The sequence below is a fragment of the Mauremys mutica genome, chromosome 3 (genome assembly GCF_020497125.1).
Source record: "Mauremys mutica isolate MM-2020 ecotype Southern chromosome 3, ASM2049712v1, whole genome shotgun sequence".
Lineage (NCBI taxonomy): Eukaryota > Metazoa > Chordata > Testudines > Geoemydidae > Mauremys > Mauremys mutica.
Genome location: NC_059074.1, coordinates 114069883 through 114088739, shown reverse-complemented (window position 1 = coordinate 114088739; position 18857 = coordinate 114069883). Strand labels below are relative to the sequence as shown.

The following is an 18857-nucleotide window of genomic DNA, read 5'->3' as shown; positions in this document are numbered from 1 at the left end:
AGAGAGCTGGATCTAGTCCAAACCTATGTAACCTCTTGGTGGGATATAAGGCCTTGTTTAGTAATAAGGGTTGTAAGCGGTACAGAATTAATACCTGTCAATGGAAGCAGTAAGTGTAGAATTAATGGTCACCTGGTTCCTACGACAGCACGTTTGCATAGGCCAAAAATTATTTTTATTAGCAGTAAAAGCATCCATTTTCTCTGTCCTGTCTGGAATTTGAGCTCTGTGTAAAATGCTGAAACAAGAGACTGGATGGTGTATGCCACTCATTGCAGCCATTTTAGAGTTATTGTTAGATATTGAATACTCAGGTGGCAGCAGTAGCCAAGAATGATTTAAAAAAAAAAGAGAGGAACTCTGGCTCAGCTAAGGGTTTGGCCAGTTGTTGTTATTATTTAGTGGCTCAACTGTTTGTTACTCCTTGAGCCAGCTCCTGAATATTACTTAAGTTATGAATAACCTCTCTTCTTGTTTGCTCTAGAACTAACTCTTCCAAGAAACAATTGTTTAAGGTATTGGGAAACTGCTTCTCTAAACTGTGCCCCATTATAATATTTGACCAGTTTACATGCAGGTAGTTCAAATCACCTATTATTACTCTAATACCTGATTATGTCTCCTAATTTCCAATATATGTGCATTAAATGCAGATATTGAGAGCAATATTTAATCTAAACTTTTTACCACCATGGCTTTGGTCATACTGAACATTTGTGTTTACTCAGAGGCTGACTGGCAAAAAGCAAGAGAACAACTCCTGTAGCTTTACAGGCCGACTCTTCATCAGGGATTGAAAGGAACTGAAATAGATTTGAACAAAAAAAGCAATTGAATTGTAGTTAATCTCTCTATTGGTAATAAAGCTGCTTAAGCCATTCACCACTGACAAGAAGATGGGAACCTGAATCTCAAGGTGGTTTGATCATTCTAAAGTACCTGTCAAAATTCTAAAACCTTCAAGATCCGATGATCTCTTCCAGCCCTCTTAAAAATGGAAAGAATTTACATACTACAAGCATTAGAAAATCCTACAGATGCTTCTGAAAAAGAAAAGCCATTTTCTGGCATTCAAGGGAAGAACTAGCTCATTGCATACAGCATTTTCCATATACCACCAGTTAAATATGGTACAGAACAGGTTAATTTAGGCTTAAGATATAGGTTTTCTAAGAATCAAGTTTTATAAAGTTTAACAGAGTTTACTTTAAAAGAAAACGGGATAAGCGCCAAAAGTACTCCACTGTTCCCCCTCCCAAAAGCAACACACACTTTTTTTTGCCAGATGTTGTTGCACTTTAGTAAGGCATCTACTGAATATACATTTAAAACCCTACCCCAATGAGCTTGATGACCAGAAAAGATAGTGATTAGAGATTCAGAGACATGGTCACGTGCATTGATTTAAGGAAGGGAATGTGTCCTCATTACATCCAACCACAAAGCTGCTATGCTTCATGAGCATTACAAAACAAAAACAAAAAGTCTCCAAACAGTCCAAACTATTGGATGACATTAATATTTGGCTGAAGAAGAATTTCAACTCTGATCATGCAAATGCCATTTGACCTGACCCAGCTCTTTATTAGAGTTCAGATACAGTTACAATACAACTAGTATTCATAGCAGAATCTGGAAAGAGTTTGGAGAGTAAAATCAATTTCAGCATTTAACTCCACAGTAGTCCAATTGTCTTTGGCTGCAGTAAATATGGTAAAGATTATAAATAGTGAAAGTCTGAATGGATATAGTGGTTTTTGCTCAGCAGCTTAGCTCTAAAAATTAAGTACTGTAAATGTGGTGACAATAAACTGCTCTTAGAGATCATTAGATCTTGTTCTTGCATTTCTGATTTCCTGACTTCCTCCATTCCTCCCTTTATCCCCCAGAACAGATAAGAACCACACTGGTTAACTTCTACTGACAAGACATCATTAAAATGAAAACATTAAAAGAGAAATATTTTTGGAATAGCTTTGCTACGCTGTTGCAAGCATTACAAACATTTGAGAATGCTTCTGTTGAGTATCTTCTTAAAACCCCTTAAGGGATCAGTCAAAAATAAAAGTGTTGACATTAAAAGGTAAGTTTGATACTAGTAATTTGGAACTGGTGCCTAATTATTGCTTCTTTCTTCTGTGAAATATAAGACTGTATAGGAATTCCAATGGAGATGACAAACTGATCTTCCATATCCAACGTACTCAGTTCTTTTCTGTCCTGTATTTTATTCCACACACACAAAGTGCTTTTTTTCCCAGTTGAGTACCATTTTATAGAACATTCTAGATTTATTTTTTTATTGAATAGTAGTAACTTTATTTTTAAAAAGACACCAAAACAAATTAATCATTTCTGTACTAGCTAAGAGTTCTCAATCCTTTTATTTTACAAATAATAGAAAGAAGAGAATTACCATTCCTCTATTAATGTATTATTCAGTGAAAGCAGAATAAAACCAGAGTAACCTGTTTCAGATTTTCCTATGTCATGGTCAAAATCCCTAGAGGTTGATAAAGTTTATTCAATCCCCAATTAGATTTATAATTTAGTCTCATAGATTAGGGATAATAGCAGGCTTCCAGGATCACAAGAACTTTTTGAGGAACTTCTATTCACTAAAGCAAAGCTTTATAAACCATGACCTACCGGTACATCCAAGAGCACTTAAGCATTCCTTGCATTCCTCCCCATCATGGAAAAACTGTTTATCTGGCACAGCTATACAAATGGGTGGGAATCTCTAGTCACACTTTCAGCGCAGATTCAAGGAAATTATCCTGGTCCTCTGTCTAATAACAGTGATTCTCCACATAGAACAGAAGGCTCTTTGGTTCTGATTCAAGAAGTGCATATGTACTGAAGTTTACAATGAGTACCCATCTTCATTTCAGCAAAACACAGCTTACAAGTACACCTCTACCCCGATATAACGCGGGTTCGCATGCAATGCGGTAAAGCTCTGACACGCTGCTCTGAGCAGCATGTTACGGGTGCCAGGCCAGGCTGGGGCCAAGGGGTTGGATAAGGGGCAGAGGGTCTCGGGTGTGGCATGGGGCTCCCCCATCCCGGGTCTGGGGGGCAGGAGCTGTGGGACGGCATTTTTGGGGGCCCCACAGTCCCAGAGTGGCCCGGGGGATTAGCGGGGGGCTGGGAGCAGCCCGCTCCACTTCCCTCACCCCGGCCCCAGCCAAGTCGCTTGGGGGAGGGGCCTGGGGGAAGGGATCCCCCCTGCACTCACCAGCAGCGGCAGAAGCGGAGCAGCCTGGCTGCAGCCTGCTCCACTTCGCCAGCTCCCAGCAGCAGCATTCCGCTTCCTGCCGCAGGTGAGTGCAGTACCTTTCCCCAGCCGCCCCCCAGCAACACGGCTGGGGCAAGGAAAGCGGAGCGGGCTGGGGCCACATCGCTCCGCTTCCCACCACAGGTGAGTGCGGGGGGGGGGGGTGGATCCTTTCCCCAACCTCCCCGCACTCACCGACGGCGGGAAGCGGAGCGCTGCGAGGTGGCGGAGTGGAGCAGGCTGGGGCCGGGCTGCTCCACTTCAAACTGCTGCCGGTGAGTGCCTGCCAAGGGGTTGGGGGGTGGATGGGGTCGGATCAGTCAGGGGACAGGGGGGTTGGGTAGGGGGTGCGGTCCTGGGGGTGATTAGGGATGGGGGTCTCTGGAGGGGGGCGGTCAGGAAACAAGGAACGGGGGGGGGGCAAAGCAAGTTTGATATAACGCATTTGATATAACCCAGTAAGATTTTTTGTCTCCCAAGGACCCCGTTATATCGGAGTAGAGGTGTAACTATACTGTGTCCATTTACTATATGTAAAGACACCACATCGTCCCACATCCTGGCCCCCACGAGAGTTTAGATGTAAATTTGGATGTCATCTTCTCAAAGAAAGATATTCAATATAAACAGAAAAATCCCTGTCAAGAAAAATATATTTAAGCAAGGATCTGTTAGATAAGCCTTGAAAAAACTTCCACTGTTGCTAGCACTAGTTCAACCCACCAGTGTTAAGAACATTGGGAGCCCTAGAATAAATCACCAGCATTTTAAGTATCATGTCAATTTGACTTGCTCCAAGTAGTTTTAGATGACACAATACTGAAAAATAATTTTAGCTGCTGATGGTCCATCTATGCTAGGGCTTCCAGTGTTGCTAATAGTAGTGAAGTTGAACCAGTGTTAGGATGGGAAGGAAGTTTTTTGCAAAGCTTCCCTAAAGTAGATACAGCTTTAAAGCCCATCCTCCCAAAGAGTGAAAGGACATTCTTAGATCCACTGTTGGGTGCTGGGCAAGAATAGTAGGATTGAAGGCCTCAAGAGCGGTAGTGAGAATGAAGGGTAGAATAAAAGATTAATTCTTAACACAGTCTCTGGATTCTTTCACTGGGTGAAGGGGAGTCCTCTGTCAAACACCTTGAGAGGGAGAAAAGCTCTTGTTCAAATTGCTTTGGTTTCATACATCTCTATAAAATACCAGCAGCAGCAGTTATTACCTAGCTCAGAAGACATAGTGGGGAAAAAAATAGCAATGACACAGTACCATAACTTCACTCACAATCCCAAGTTAGCCAACACAGCCAAGGGGTAGTAAACTGGATTCTGTTTCTTCCTGCATATAAGTAGGATCTATTAGGGTATGGCTACACTGGCGATTTGCAGCGCTGGAAAGCCTCCACCAGCGCTGCAATTAGTAAGTGGCCACACCTGCAGGGCACTTCCAGCGCTGCAACTCCCTGGCTGCAGCGCTGGCCGTACACCTCACTCAGCATGGGGAATAAGGATTCCAGCGCTGGTGCTGCAGCGCTGGTCATCAAGTGTGGCCACACACCAGCGCTGTGATTGGCCTCCAGGGTATAAGGATGTATCCCAGAATGCTTTTATAAATTACTCTCTTTGTTTTGTTATGCAGCCTCTCTTTGTTTTGTTGTGAACGAGCTCCACGGAGCTCCTTATCTAAAAAACAAACAGAGCTCCTGTTTGCTGTGATCATCTGTACCTGGCTGTAAACAATCAAATGAGAGGCAGGTGTTGGCTGCAGGCTGTTTGCAATTAAGAGTTAAGACTAAGGGGATGGAAAAATGTTCTGATTTTTCAAGGCAGGAAGCTAAACACACAGTGTTGGCTCCAAAAATCCCCTCTCTCTCTCCCCCCGCTCCCTGTCACACTAGACCCCACTCCACCCCCCTCTTTTGAAAAGCACGTTGCGGCCACTTGAATGCTGGGATAGCTGCCCATAATGCATCACTCCCAACAGTGCTGCTAATGTGGCCACACATCAGCGCTGGTAGCTGTGAGTGTGGCCACACACCAGTGCTGCAAACCGTAAGTGTAGCCATACCCTTAGTTACACCAATGCAAAGCCAATGAAGGAACTTGGAATTCTGAGGGGTATATCTCCCTTTCATGATTAGACTGAGAAAGAAAGATTATTAGGGACAGGGAAATTTTTGAGGGATTTAGAAAGTGATCTTCAAGATGTGAACTATCACTCAGAGCAAAGACTGCTTATATTTGAGGGTCCCTAAAAAAGGAATTCCTAGAGCAGAATCTCTCTTTTCTCTTCCACGTCTTTCCTTGGAGGTGGCTATGGGTGCCCAAATGGGAGGGGGTTTGTGCATGTTATTTTAATAGTTGTAAGGAATGGCAAATTATTTACTATGTATATGTCCGTATTCTTTTTGTTCTTTTCTTTATTGGCTGTCACTTTTTCTTTCCTCCCTCTCCCCTTTTTTTTTTTTTTTTTTTTTTTTGGTAGGATGGATGAGGAAGTCAACTACTACAATATACCCTGAAAAAAAGGGCTCAAAATGAGAAAGAAATATTGTGCAATTAAAAAAACATAGCCTATGGGAGTGACTGCTGGAGATATATGCCTCCTTACCTATCAAGTGGGTAAGGGCATCTGATGAGGATACATTACCAGTGTGTACAGATGGAAATGTAATGATGTCAGAGGAATGGGAGTTTGTTGACAGTTGTTTATTTGCTTGCTGCCACTTGTTTTGAGCATTTACAAGACTAAAACTCTTTGTGTAGTATACTGTAAAGACAACAATTTGTCTTTTCAGCTACTTTCAGGGATCAGTGGGTGTCAATGAAGATGTAATTTATCTTGCAAGAACTTTATTAATAGTGATGATGCATGAGAATGATAGGACACAGCTTCACTTTCAGAGACCAGGTAGAGTTTACAGCACTGGAGGTTACAAAAACAAATCTCTTTCCTTGTGAACTGACTGGTCTTGTCCCAGAATCAGTGATGACTATAAATATGGAACCTACAGTACCATTTTTCCTTAGTCACTTTTCAAAGCAGAACCTTAAAAGACAAACTACAAAAGGATTTTTTAAAGTTAAGTTTGTGCCCTTGCTTGTTTTTGTTTATTGGTTGGTTTTTTTATGATGTAGAGCAAAGACCTGGGGGAGGAGAGGACCTGAACTTATTTTTGTTATATAAAAATTATTTTCCTTGTTTTTTACCATTAGGAATTTTGCTGGAGGACTTCTCTGGAGCTCAGGAATGTTTACGGGAGTTCTTACAACTTAGCTGAAGGAGCAGAGGTCCAGAACCTTGAAGGGTCAGGATGCTGAGCCTTTGACAAGCACAGCTTTTCTCCAAAATACCAAAATATCACTCCAAAAACCACTCTGTCCACTGTGTATAAATATTAAAGAGTCAGTAGCTCAGATGGTGAGAATGACTTTATAACCCAGTGATTAAGGCACTGACCTGGGAGGTGGGAGACCCAGAATCCAGTCCCATGCTCCAGTCACTCTTTAATTATTTATCCAAACAGGAAGAGCTTCAAAAGGAGAGACTGAAAGAGACTTGCATCAGAATATCACAAAATTCAATGGTTAGAACACTCTCCTGAGAAGTGGGAGACCCCCTTCAAATCCTTTCTCCTCCTTCAGCAGAGGGGGGAATTGAACATGGTCCCAGGTGAGTGCTCTAATCACTGAGCTGAAAGTTATAAGGTGGGCACTACCACCAACACCTTCACCTGCTGTTTTCTGTGGCTAGCACGTTGGCTTTTGCAAATTGCATTTTAGGTGCTTAGCTCTCTCCCTTGCATTGGATAGGGAGCCTAAGTGCCTAACTCAGGCTTTGTGGATCCCATTGTTGTTCCAGTGATTTTCTAGTAGACTAAGAGTTATGTGTTGCAATGCTCAGGGAAGAGGCTGAGAAGAAATGTTCACGATGGAGGAAAAGAACTTTCACATTTCTGACATAAATACACATCCTTTCATAAGTCATAACTCTGTTAGTGACATCACAATAATTTAAATGTCAAACAGAATTATTATTTCACTGCAAAATCAAGAACAAGTTTTGGTTAAGGACTTCATCTCACATACAAACAATTTCACCTCATTTACACCAGTGGCATACAGAGTAATAGTAGATGAGTATATTTTTTTAAAATACAGGCTGACTTTTTTCCTAAGGCTCCTGTAGTGTTAAAATTCCTCTTTAAAATAACTTAATTTCCTAACGAATGGGGAGTTGTGTGTATCTGTAGGGTAACAGACCCTTTGAAGCTATCTCCTCAGATGGTATAAATCAGTGTAGTTCCATTGACTTTAGTGAAACCATAATCATTTACACCTGTTGAGGATCTGGTCCTTTAGGGCTTGCCCTTAGTAGAAAAGTGCACGTGTTTAACTAAATCAATTAAAAAAAAAATCTAACACAGATACACTTAAACTAAATTGATAGAAGCAAAGGTTAAACCATTTAAGTGAGTCTACATTAAGAGTTTGCATCAGTTTAACTAGATCTGTTTTTAAATCTATGTATAGTTAAACTTGCATACTTTTCCAGTACATACAGCATCTTAAGTCTCCAGTCATTTCAGTAACTTTATTTTCATACTTTTCAGAAGTGAAGGGAATTTAACACCCCATGAAGTTCACTTAAGTTTTGTCCTTCTTCTTAAAAGAATCAAAATATGCTGTTCATAGAAATAAGATATACTCTGTAGATAAGTTCCATTATTACTCAAAGACTGAAAAATAGTTTACATAATTCTATTCTTACTCTTTTTGGCCTCTCCCACTTGAGTGCCTCACACATCAATAGCTTTATAAGTCTATACCACGAAGAATCCCACTTCATCAAAAAAATTCTGTAGATGTTTGATAACTAAGAAAATGAAGAGAAAATACAATTTTCTTTCAAACACAGTTTAATTGCTTTGCAGAGAAATGACTGTGCACTCCCATGGAAGATATAAGAGAGTGTAGCTTGAATTTCAAGAGCAACACAATGACCCTTTTAGGCCCAAGGAAACTGTTGCAATCCCCATTCTTTACACTTCATATCACCAAGATTAGTTGAGATTACTAGTCTAAATTTTAAACAAGACCTATATTTTCACATGCATTCTCTCTCTTTACTACATAAATTGTCAGAAAACATAGTTCAAATATGGAAGCCAATATATGCAATAGATTTATAACAGGCTTCACTAAAACCTTCTGATATTACACTGATCTGTTTAATAGGATTCCTAATAACCAAAGATAATCCTATTGGTTTTACTTCATTGGTGTTTATATAGCAGTTTGGATGAATGCTACTGTCTGGTTGGCTGATGAAGGTCTTGAAAACCATACAACTCTCCTAGCCAATGTACATCTGGACTATATAGCCACAGTCAGCCAAATCACTATGACACGTTCATACAGTTGGGTATTTTTAATTAAGCACTTATTTAGCAATAGTTAGTTTTAAATGGTAAATTCTAATTTTAATTTTGAAGTGGTATCAAAACATATACTCGATCATAAGCCAGTTCATTTATAAGCCGATCCACCCAAGATAGATAAGTAAAAATGGAAAATTTTTATAACCCGTTCACAAGCCAACCCTATAATTCCGGGGTCAGCAAACTTTAGCTCCTGGGCCATCAGGAGAAGCCGCTGGTGGGCCAAAATGGTTTGTTTACCTCGAGTGTCCACAGGCACGGAGGTAAACCTAAGTAAACAAAGTGTCCCAGCGTGCCAGCTGCTTACCCTGACGGGCCGGGACAGCAACTGGTGGGGAAATTTTTTGGAGGAGGAGAAGCTGGGAGTCAGAGGAGTAACCCCTGTGACCGACCCCCACACTCTCCCCATCCCATCCCTTCCCACCTTATCTGGGCAGGGCCGGGGAGGATGTCTCTGACCTGGCTGGACTGCTCCGGCAGGCTGGGCAGTGCGGCTGCAGCCTGCTCCAGTGGCCAGACTGGGCAGCGCAGACACAGCATGTTCCAGTGGGCTGGGACAGGCGGCACTGCCGCAGCCTGCTCTGGCGGGCCGGGTGGCGCAGCCACAGCCTGCTCTGGGGGGCGGGGCCGAGCGGCACGGCTGCAGCCTACCAGCCCCGGAGCTGCAGCTGCTTCAGAGGCTGGTGGGAGAGCAGCACGGCCTGAAGCGGAGACACTCTGGCCCTGCCTCTTCTCTGCTGGCTGTGCTGCCTCTCCTTGCTCCCTCTGTTGGGGGCAGGGGCTGTGTCCCACCTCTCCCTCTCTATACCCGTTCATAAGCCGACCCCCTTCTCTGGTGCTTCCCTTTTTTACTAAAAAAATTTGGCATATGAACAAGTATATACGGTACTAAAATGTATATGAGCTGTGAAATTTAAAATCTCTTTGAGTGTCTCCCTTTCTACATCTAACAGATAATTGGATTATGTAATGTACTCTGCAAGGGACTACATTTAAAAACCACTCGTAAAAAGTGAAATGGCTCATTTTGTTAGTGGGATTGACCATACAGTACACATTATAGAAGTACTCTAACAAACATTGGTCTGTAACTCTGTCACAACTGAGGTTTGGTCTACACTTAAGAGTTAGGTCAACACAGCTACATTGGTCAGGGGTGTGAATAAATCACAGCCCTGAGTGACAATTATGCTGACCTAACCTCCAGTATAGATGCAGTATGTTAATGGAAGAATGCTTCACTGTTTACCTTACCCACCTTGTCTTTCTCATATCCTGGGACCAACACTGTAATGTCTTTTATTGGACCTACTTCTCTTGGGGTATGTCTAAACTACCAGATTAGTTCGATTTTAACTTAATTCGAATTTGTGGAATCGACCTTACAAAGTCGAATTTGTGTGTCCACACTAAGGACACTAATTCGACTTTGTGAGTCCACACTAACGGGGCAAACGTCGACATTGGAAGCGGTGCACTGTGGGAAGCTATCCCACAGTTCCCGCAGTCCCCGCTGCCCATTTGAATTCTGGGATTTCCCCACAATGCATGCTGGGGGGAAAAATGTGTCGAGGGTGGTCTTGGGTAACTGTCATCATTCAACCGTCACTCCCGCCGGCGGGAAATCAGTTCGCGCACTTTTCCTGTTAGTGACAGCGTGGACGCCACAGCACTCCACTGCAATCATGGAGCCCGCTGCGATCATCGCTGCACTTATGGCCGTTGTCAACTCCTCGCACCTTATCGTCCACCTCTTCCAGTCAGATGCTGAGAAATCGGGCGAGGAGGCAACGGCAGCGCGGTGAGGACATGAAGTCAGAGCGTGGCTCAGACCTCTCACAAAGCACGGTACGCCGCGCCGTGGAGATCATGGTGGCAATGGGTCATGTTCATGCTGTGGAACGGCGATTCTGGGCCCAGGAAACAAGCACGGACTGGTGGGACCGCATAGTGCTGCAGGTCTGGGATGAATCACAGTGGCTGCGAAACTTCAGGATGCGTAAGGGCACTTTCCTTGAACTCTGTGACTTGCTGTCCCCTGCCCTGAAGCGCAAGGACACCCGGATGCAAGCAGCCCTGAGTGTGCAGAAGGGAGTGGCCATAGCCCTCTGGAAACTTGCAACGCCAGACAGCTACCGGTCAGTAGCAAACCACTTTGGCGTGGGCAAATCTATCGTGTGGGTTGCTGTGATGCATGTAGCCCATGCAATCGTTGAGCTCCTGCTCTCGAAGGTAGTGACCCTGGGAAACGTCCAGGTCATCATAGATGGCTTCGCCGCGATGGGATTCCCAAACTGCGGTGGGGCTATAGATGGGACTCACTTTCCTATCCTGGGACCGGCCCACCAGGCCAGCCAGTATATCAACCGAAAGGGCTAATTTTCAATAGTGCTGCAAGCACTGGTGGACCATAGGGGACGCTTTACCAACATCAACGTCGGGTGGCCGGGCAAGGTTCATGACGCGCGTGTGTTCAGGAACTCTGGTCTGTTTAGATGCCTGCAGGAAGGTAGTTTCTTCCCGGACCACAAAATAACTGTTGGGGATGTGCAGATGCCTACAGTGATCCTCGGGGACCCAGCCTACCCGCTGATGCCCTGGCTCATGAAGCCCTTGGACAGTGAGAAGGAACTCTTCAACTACCGGCTGAGCAAGTGCAGAATGGTGGTGGAGTGTGCTTTTGGACGTCTCAAGGGGAGATGGCGGAGCTTACTGACTCGCTCGGATCTCAGTGAAACCAATATCCCCATTGTTATTGCAGCTTGCTGTGTGCTCCACAATCTCTGTGAGAGCAAGGGGGAGACCTTTATGGCGGGATGGGAGGTTGAGGCAAATCGCCTGGCTGCTGATTATGCTCAGCCAGACAGCCGTGCAATTAGAACAGCCCAGCGGGAAGCGCTGTGCATCCGGGAGGCTTTGAAAGCTAGGTTCCTCAGGGAGCAGGGTAACCTGTGACTGTTCAGTTTCTTTACAGAGAAGCTGAACCTGCCCCTGCTTCAGTTACTGTTGACTTTCTTCTGCGGTTACATACCCCGTTCACCACGTTTCCCCCCTTCCAACACACGTTTAAAAATAAAGTTAATGGAACATTGTTAATTAACAACATTTTCTTTATTAATGAATTCGCGTTAAAGGGTTGAAACAGGGACGCAGACTGTGGTGGGTAGGGTGTGCAGTGATGTTAACACCGCTTCTACACGCGAGGAATGATAGGCTCCTGCTCCTAGAGTGGTCTGCAGTGCCAGACTGGTTGTTTCAACGGAGCCTGCCATCCCTCCTTTTCGGGACTCTGTGTGCGGGGGCTATGTGACCTTGTGGCGGGGGAGGACAGTTACAGATTCCCCTGCTGCGTGGCTCTGTGGTCCAGGACAAGGACCGCAGCATAAGTTCTGTAACCGCCCTCCCATGCCACAAAGTCACGTACCCCCCACCCACACAGAACATAGAAAACACCTCCCAGACCGACCAGGGTGCCTACTGACTGCACTGTGTGTGTGACCTGCTATTGATCCTGCCCCCGTGTCTGTACCGTGGTAAAGGTGACTGTCCTATGCAATTAACAACCCCCTTCCCCCCCGCCTTCACAGACAGTCTTCTGTAGAAAAACTTGACGGAAATAGTAATTAACAGCAAACTACTTTTAATAATCAACTACACAGTTAGGGGATGAAACTGGGATTGGGGCCAGGAAGGGAAGGACTTCTCAACATTTAGGGAATGAGAGCCTTCTTGTATTTCTGCACTCTGCAGGGGTGCAGTGACAGTTTTCATGGCCCCTGTCGCCCCTCCTTCTTGTTACTTTGGGTGAGGGGGGTTTGGGACTTTGTGGCGGGGGAGGGCGGTTGCAGATACAGTGCAGGGGGGGCTCTGTCCTCCTGCCTGCGGTCCTGCAGAACATCCACAAGGCGCCGGAACGTTTCCATTTGCTCCCTCATTAGTCCAAGCACCATTTGAGTCGCCTGCTGGTCCTCCTGATGCCACCTGTCCTCCCGTTCACTGTGTGAGTGCTGGTACTGAGAGAGGTTCTCCCTCCACTGGCTCTGCTGGGCCGCCTCGGCTCGGGAGCAGCCCATAAGTTCAGCGACCATCTCGTCCCTTGTCCTTGTCTTGCGCCTCCTAATCTGCGCCAGCCTCTGTGAGGGGGATGCTGGAACAGGTCTGGATACAGTGGCAGCTGTGTGATGGGGAAAAAGGGAGTGAATTCCTTACAAAGATACATTTTTGCGAACTATGAACATAGTCTAGTCAGTCTCTGTGAACAAGACCATGCACAGCACCTATCTCATGAGCACTGACTCAGGACAAGTTCTAATTTTTGGCTTTCGCTTTCATTGCCTGGGATCTTGCACTGGAGATCAGACAAGCGGGGCAGGACAGCAGAATCCGTGCAGCAGGCAGGCATGGTAAGCCATAGACTTTAGGCTGCTTAAAATTGAATGTATGGCACTGTCCTCTTGCTGCAGGCAATCCGGAAAGGATAAACTCTGCCCCTGTTCCACCTCCTCGCGGCTGTTCCCTGGGAAAGATCCCTGTATGCTGCCCCTCTTCAGCCTCCACCACGTGGCTCTAAACGGAGGCTTATTGTCATGCAAAGGAACAGTCAAGCATTCCCAATACTAACAGTACACAAATTACTCTAATTAAATGCAGGAGTCTCCGAGCGAGATCACCCTGAGGAAGATCACAGAGCGAGATAGAGAGCGCATGCTGCGTGAAAGCCAGCACAAACCAGGGGCCTATGCTGCCATGCTCGTGGAGGCAATGCTCCCAGAATACCTCATGAAAGCCTGGCACGGAAAAGCGTGCTACCACAGAGCACCCAATAAGGCAGCTCTCCCCAGGAACCTCCTGCGGAGGCTTTTTGATTACCTCCAGGAGAGCTTCATGGAGATCTCCCAGGAGGATTTCTGTTCTATCCCCATATATATATAGACCTCCTTTTCACATAGTTCAGATTCCTGTTACATTAATAATAAAAGTTTACATGTTTAAAGCACTTACCGACTGATCCTTCCCCTGATTCAGGGTCCGGGGTAACTGCTGGGGAGGGTTGGTAGGGGATCTCCGTGAGGGTGATGAAGAGATCCTGGCTGTTGGGGAAATCAGCGTTGTAAGCGCTGTCGACTGCCTCCTCCGCCTCATCATCTTCCTCATCTTCCCCGTCCGCGAACATCGCCGAGGAACTGGCCGTCGACACTATCCCATCGTCGGAGTCCACGGACACTGGTGGGGCAGTTGTGGCAGACCCACCGAGAATGGCATGCAGTGCCTCGTAGAAGCGGCATGTCTGGGGCTTGGCTCCGGAGCGTCCGTTTGCCGCTTTGATTTTTTGGTAGCCTTGTCTCAGGTCCTTGATTTTCACGCGGCACTGCGTTGCATCCCAGCTGTATCCTCTGTCTGCCATGGCTTTGGAGACCTTATCGTACGTCTTTGCATTCCGTTTTTTGGAGCGCAGCTCCGAAAGCACAGACTCATTGCCCCACACAGCGATCAGATCCAAGACTTCCCGGTCAGTCCATCCTGGGGCCCTCTTTCTACTCTGAGTTTGCATGGACTCCTCTGCTGGAGAGCTCTGCATCGTTGCCATTGCTGCTGAGCTCGCCACGATGTCCAACCAGGAAATGAGATTCAAACTGGCCAGACAGGAAAAGGAATTCAAATTTTCCCTGGGCATTTCCTGTGTGGCTGGTCAGAACATCCAAGCTCGGACTGCTGTCCAGAGCGTCAACAGAGTGGTGCACTGTGGGATAGCTCCCGGAGCTACTAAGGTCGATTTCTGTCCACACATAGCCTAATTTGACATAGCCATGTCGAATTTAGCACTACTCCCCTCGTCGGGGAGGAGTACAGAATTCGAACTAAAGAGCCCTCTAGGTCGAACTAATTAGCTTCCTGGTGTGGACGGGTGCATGGTTAAGTCCAATTAACGCTGCTAAATTCGACATAAACTCCTAGTGTAGACCAGGCCTTGGTGAAAGAGACAAGCTTTCACCAACAGAAGTTGGTCCAATAAAAGATATTAACCTCATCCACCTTGTCTCTCCAGCAGCTAACTTCATTTGTGGAGGTGGTGTTCCTACACCAACAAAAAAAAACAAAAAAACCTTTTGTCAGTGCAGGCTGCATCTACACTATGCAGTTATGCTGGAATAGCTATACCAGTGTAGTCTCCATAGTGTAGATATTCTTGCCAATAGCTCCTAGATATGAGTGTTCAGAGGCTGAGCTTTCATGGTGGAAAGCCTTTGACTTTGGAATTCACCTCCCAACTTGGTCCAACAGAGCAAGAGTTTTGTTAAATGTGAGGTGCAAAGGTTCACGTTCACCTTGTCTACAGTAGGGGTACAACAATACTTCAACAACAGGTGTGTTCTTAACTCAGTTTAGCTAATCCGGGTTAAAACAGCAGTGAGGACATGGCAACTCAGATGAGCAGGTCAAGTTCAAACTCAGTTTCCCTCTATAGACTTTTACTTGCACTGTTAACATGAGTTAAAAGCTGAGTTACCATGTCTTCCCCCCTATTTTAATCCAAGATGGCTAATGTGAGTTAAGGATACACCTTTTTAAAAAAAATAATTTATTTATTTTAGTGTAGACATATTCTAGGAAATATGTGGGTGGGGGAACCAATGCAATCACCAGATTGTCCGTACCAGTGTGTCATAGGGTGAAATTGGACCTATTGAAGTCGATTGCAAAACTAACACAAGATTTAACTTTTGTTTAATTGTGATTTAGTGATATAAATGAGGCAGAAGTGATGGGCACGTGGTTCTGTAAGTGAAATTATAAAACAGAACAATGGATAATACAGTGAAACCCCGCTATAACGCGATGTTTGAGGTCCAAAAAATTCCATCGCGATAAATGCGGGGTCACGGTATAGCGGGGTTTCAAGCCGGTCAGTTTAAGTCAGTGGTCCCCAACGCGGTGCATTGATGTGCGCCGCCTAGTTCCCCTAGTGCCCAGCAGGGGAGAGAAGCCGTGGCCCCACGCCTGCCGGGGACAGAGAACTCCGAGGCTGCAGGCACTGGTGCTCTCTGTCCCCGGCAGGCGCGGGGCCACAGCTTCTCTCTCCTGCTGGGCACTAGGCGGGGGCACATCAATGTCCCAGCGGGCGCCATGGCGTTGGGGGCCTTAAAGGGGAGCCAACTTATGATCGCGTTATATGCAATTTCGCGTTATGGCGAGGCGCGTTATCGCGAGGTTTGACTGTAATTGGACTTCAAAAGAGAACTCACTGTTGATGATCCCATTATGCCACTTGGCAGTAGTAGTGGGATTCAAAGAATAAACAGCAAGAAAACATACTACTGCCAAAAAACTAAGCTGAGCAATACCACTGGCAGCAGATTCTTTTTAAAAACCTGCTACCACCAAGCAGGTGGGAGGGGAAAGAAAGGAGGAGGAAAAAAAGGGAAGCCTTTGGGAAATTTTAAAAACTCTTTCCTCATACACATAGTGTAGCATGTTTATTTGATACATCTACAGGCTACTATGTAGTCATAGTTGCAAAATTTTGGATGCTACAGACAATAAAAGGTTTTGTTTTTTATTGTCTATGCGGTCAAACATTTTGCAACTATAACTCTATACTATGCAGATGTACCATATCAAATAAACACAGTAACAATGGAACTATTGACTTTGACAGATTAATATTTTATAGTTACATTTAAAATACTTCAAAATTGTCCCCATAGATTCCTATATTCATCAACAAATATATGCACACCATGGATGTGATAAGACACTAAATAAATATATATTGGCTGATGAATGCATCCACTATCATGTTACTACTTATTTGACTGGACAGAAATCATACTGAAGACCTGAGTGATTATATTTGCATTAATTATTAATTCTTCAATTATAATTCTAACATTTGAAAACAATATAATGGTTTTGTACTCATGTTCTGGCTGAATTGCACTACTGAAGATTATTATATTAGCATATTGTGAAAACTGATATCCTGTGGTGCCTGCAACAATACACCCAACCCAGAATATGAATGTGGCACTCTCTAGAAGTGAGCAAGATAAATGTTGGTCTAGTACAGGAACAGACTAAATTCTGAGAAACTATGACTTAATGTTCTGGGTCATTTTAAGTGTTGGAAAAACTAAAATAAAACCTCTGTCAGATTTTGAAATAATATTGGGCCCTACCCAGGATCTCAGAGTTGACTGTCCAAGTGCTTTGGCCTGTAATTGACCTGCCAAGTCTCACTCAATTTGGATTAGCTCTCTAATAGTTCTGAATTTTTAAACAGTAAAAGAGGTTGTAACCAAAAGGAAATACAAGCATAATAATCTGGTAATTTCCCAGTTTGAAAGGGTTGAATGGAATGAATATAAAAAAAATGCTCTATGCAATTATATACTACTTTACTGTAGTATTCTGTATATTGTACTGAAGTGTACACTATTATGTTGTAATAAGCACGGAACAAGATGTTGTAGTTGAGATTTTTAGTGTAGTGAGGTTGCAAAAGTGAACAAAGCTAAACCTCATAGAAAAAAAAAATCTTCCATCAGGCTATGGAAAACAAAGCAAGACAAAGCTGTTAATTTAGATCCAAATTAAATTTTGTAAAATAGTATTTTACAGAGATGAAACCATTATCAATAAAATAAAACTATTAGTAATAAAAACAGTTAAAAGTATAAAGGAGGATTCCTTTTTCACAGCTTTTTCTAGATGACAAGATTAATTCTATTAATTAGAAAGATTTTTTTCTTAAGGAGAAAAATGGAAAAAACAATTAAACAAATATATGTAAAGTTACTTTTAGGTAGCCCTGGGCCCTCTACAAAAAGGGCATTACTTAGATTACTTAAAATTATTTTATCCTGTCTTTATTCTGATACTTGGATTAATGATTATGAATTTTATGTCCCTTCTTAGATATTAACATTATCTTGACTGTGAAACATATTTTTCACATAATTTGAAAAGATACTGGCTTGACCTTCTCAGGATTTTTTCCTCTCCAGAGTAAAGTAATGTTGTCTTCAATCACCTTTGTCAGATATTTCAGATATATTTAATGATTTCTGCCATTAATGTCTACCAAAAAGATTCACAACAATCATCTTGCCTGCTGTAAACTTTTGGCTTCTAAATACCAAACTACTATTGCAAAATACCGCAAAATCTTATAAACTAACATTGATGTTAAAGCAGTTTAATGTGCACTATTGAATCTGTCAAAACATGCAAACAAGGTCTAATGGAGGCCAGGAACTATGGAAAATTGTAGCTGAAAGTTAAAATCAGAATCACAAGGTCAAGGAAACCAAGCCACCACCAGTTCTCAAGCTTTCACACCCACACATTAGATTAAAAGAATTTTTGAATGCTCATACTTTAAAGACCCCCAGCCCTGAAGAACGGGAAAAGTTGCGTAACTTCTGCATCAATACATACTGTTTCCCCTCTGTTATATAGAACAATCTAAAAATGAAGCTAACGTTATGAAAACATCCTTGATGCACATAATTTCCCTCCCTCCCCCATCATCCTCCCAACCAAGGAAGTGTTCCAGCACCTTGAAAATGTATTCGTTCATAACTTATTGTAAACAGCAAACATTAAAATAATGTCTTGCAATTCTCCAACACATCTATTAAGACACTTACATTCTCATCTGTGCTGGTTCACCCTTAGCTAATTACTACGTTTTTTCCTATGGGAATACATTAACGATTATGGAAACTACCGTTAGGGACTAACTACTATTGCCAATTTTGTTTTTCATTTAAAAAGTGTACATGTTGCACACATGTGTGACACGATGTGAGACTCTCTAGTGGGATGTTTACTCAGCACAGATGCTGTCATAACGTAGGGAAAGGGGCGTGCGGATGGGGGAGGGAGGCGGGGAAGGCTGCTGTCGAGTTTGAGCAACTTGTCAAGGCAGGAGAGCCTGGAAAAGCCATAGATTTGCTGGTTTTCTTTTGCACAGACCAGAGGCGCCTCCCACCTGCATCCTCTGTGGGGAGGAGAGACTGCAGAGAGCAGCAGCACGAGCACGGGGTACCACTGAGCGCTGACTGCAGGAGCGCACCGCAGTCAGGCGGCTCCAGCCCCGGGTCCCGGGTGGGGTCTCCCCGCAAGCACACGCATACACAGGG

The 18857-nt window shown here is 44.0% G+C and overlaps 1 protein-coding gene across 1 annotated transcript in view; it reads right to left on the bottom strand.

Annotated features, from left to right (window-relative positions):
* AKAP12 (A-kinase anchoring protein 12) overlaps window positions 1-18857 on the bottom strand; it is a 143157-nt gene that overhangs the window by 123439 nt on the left and 861 nt on the right. The window lies entirely within an intron of this gene.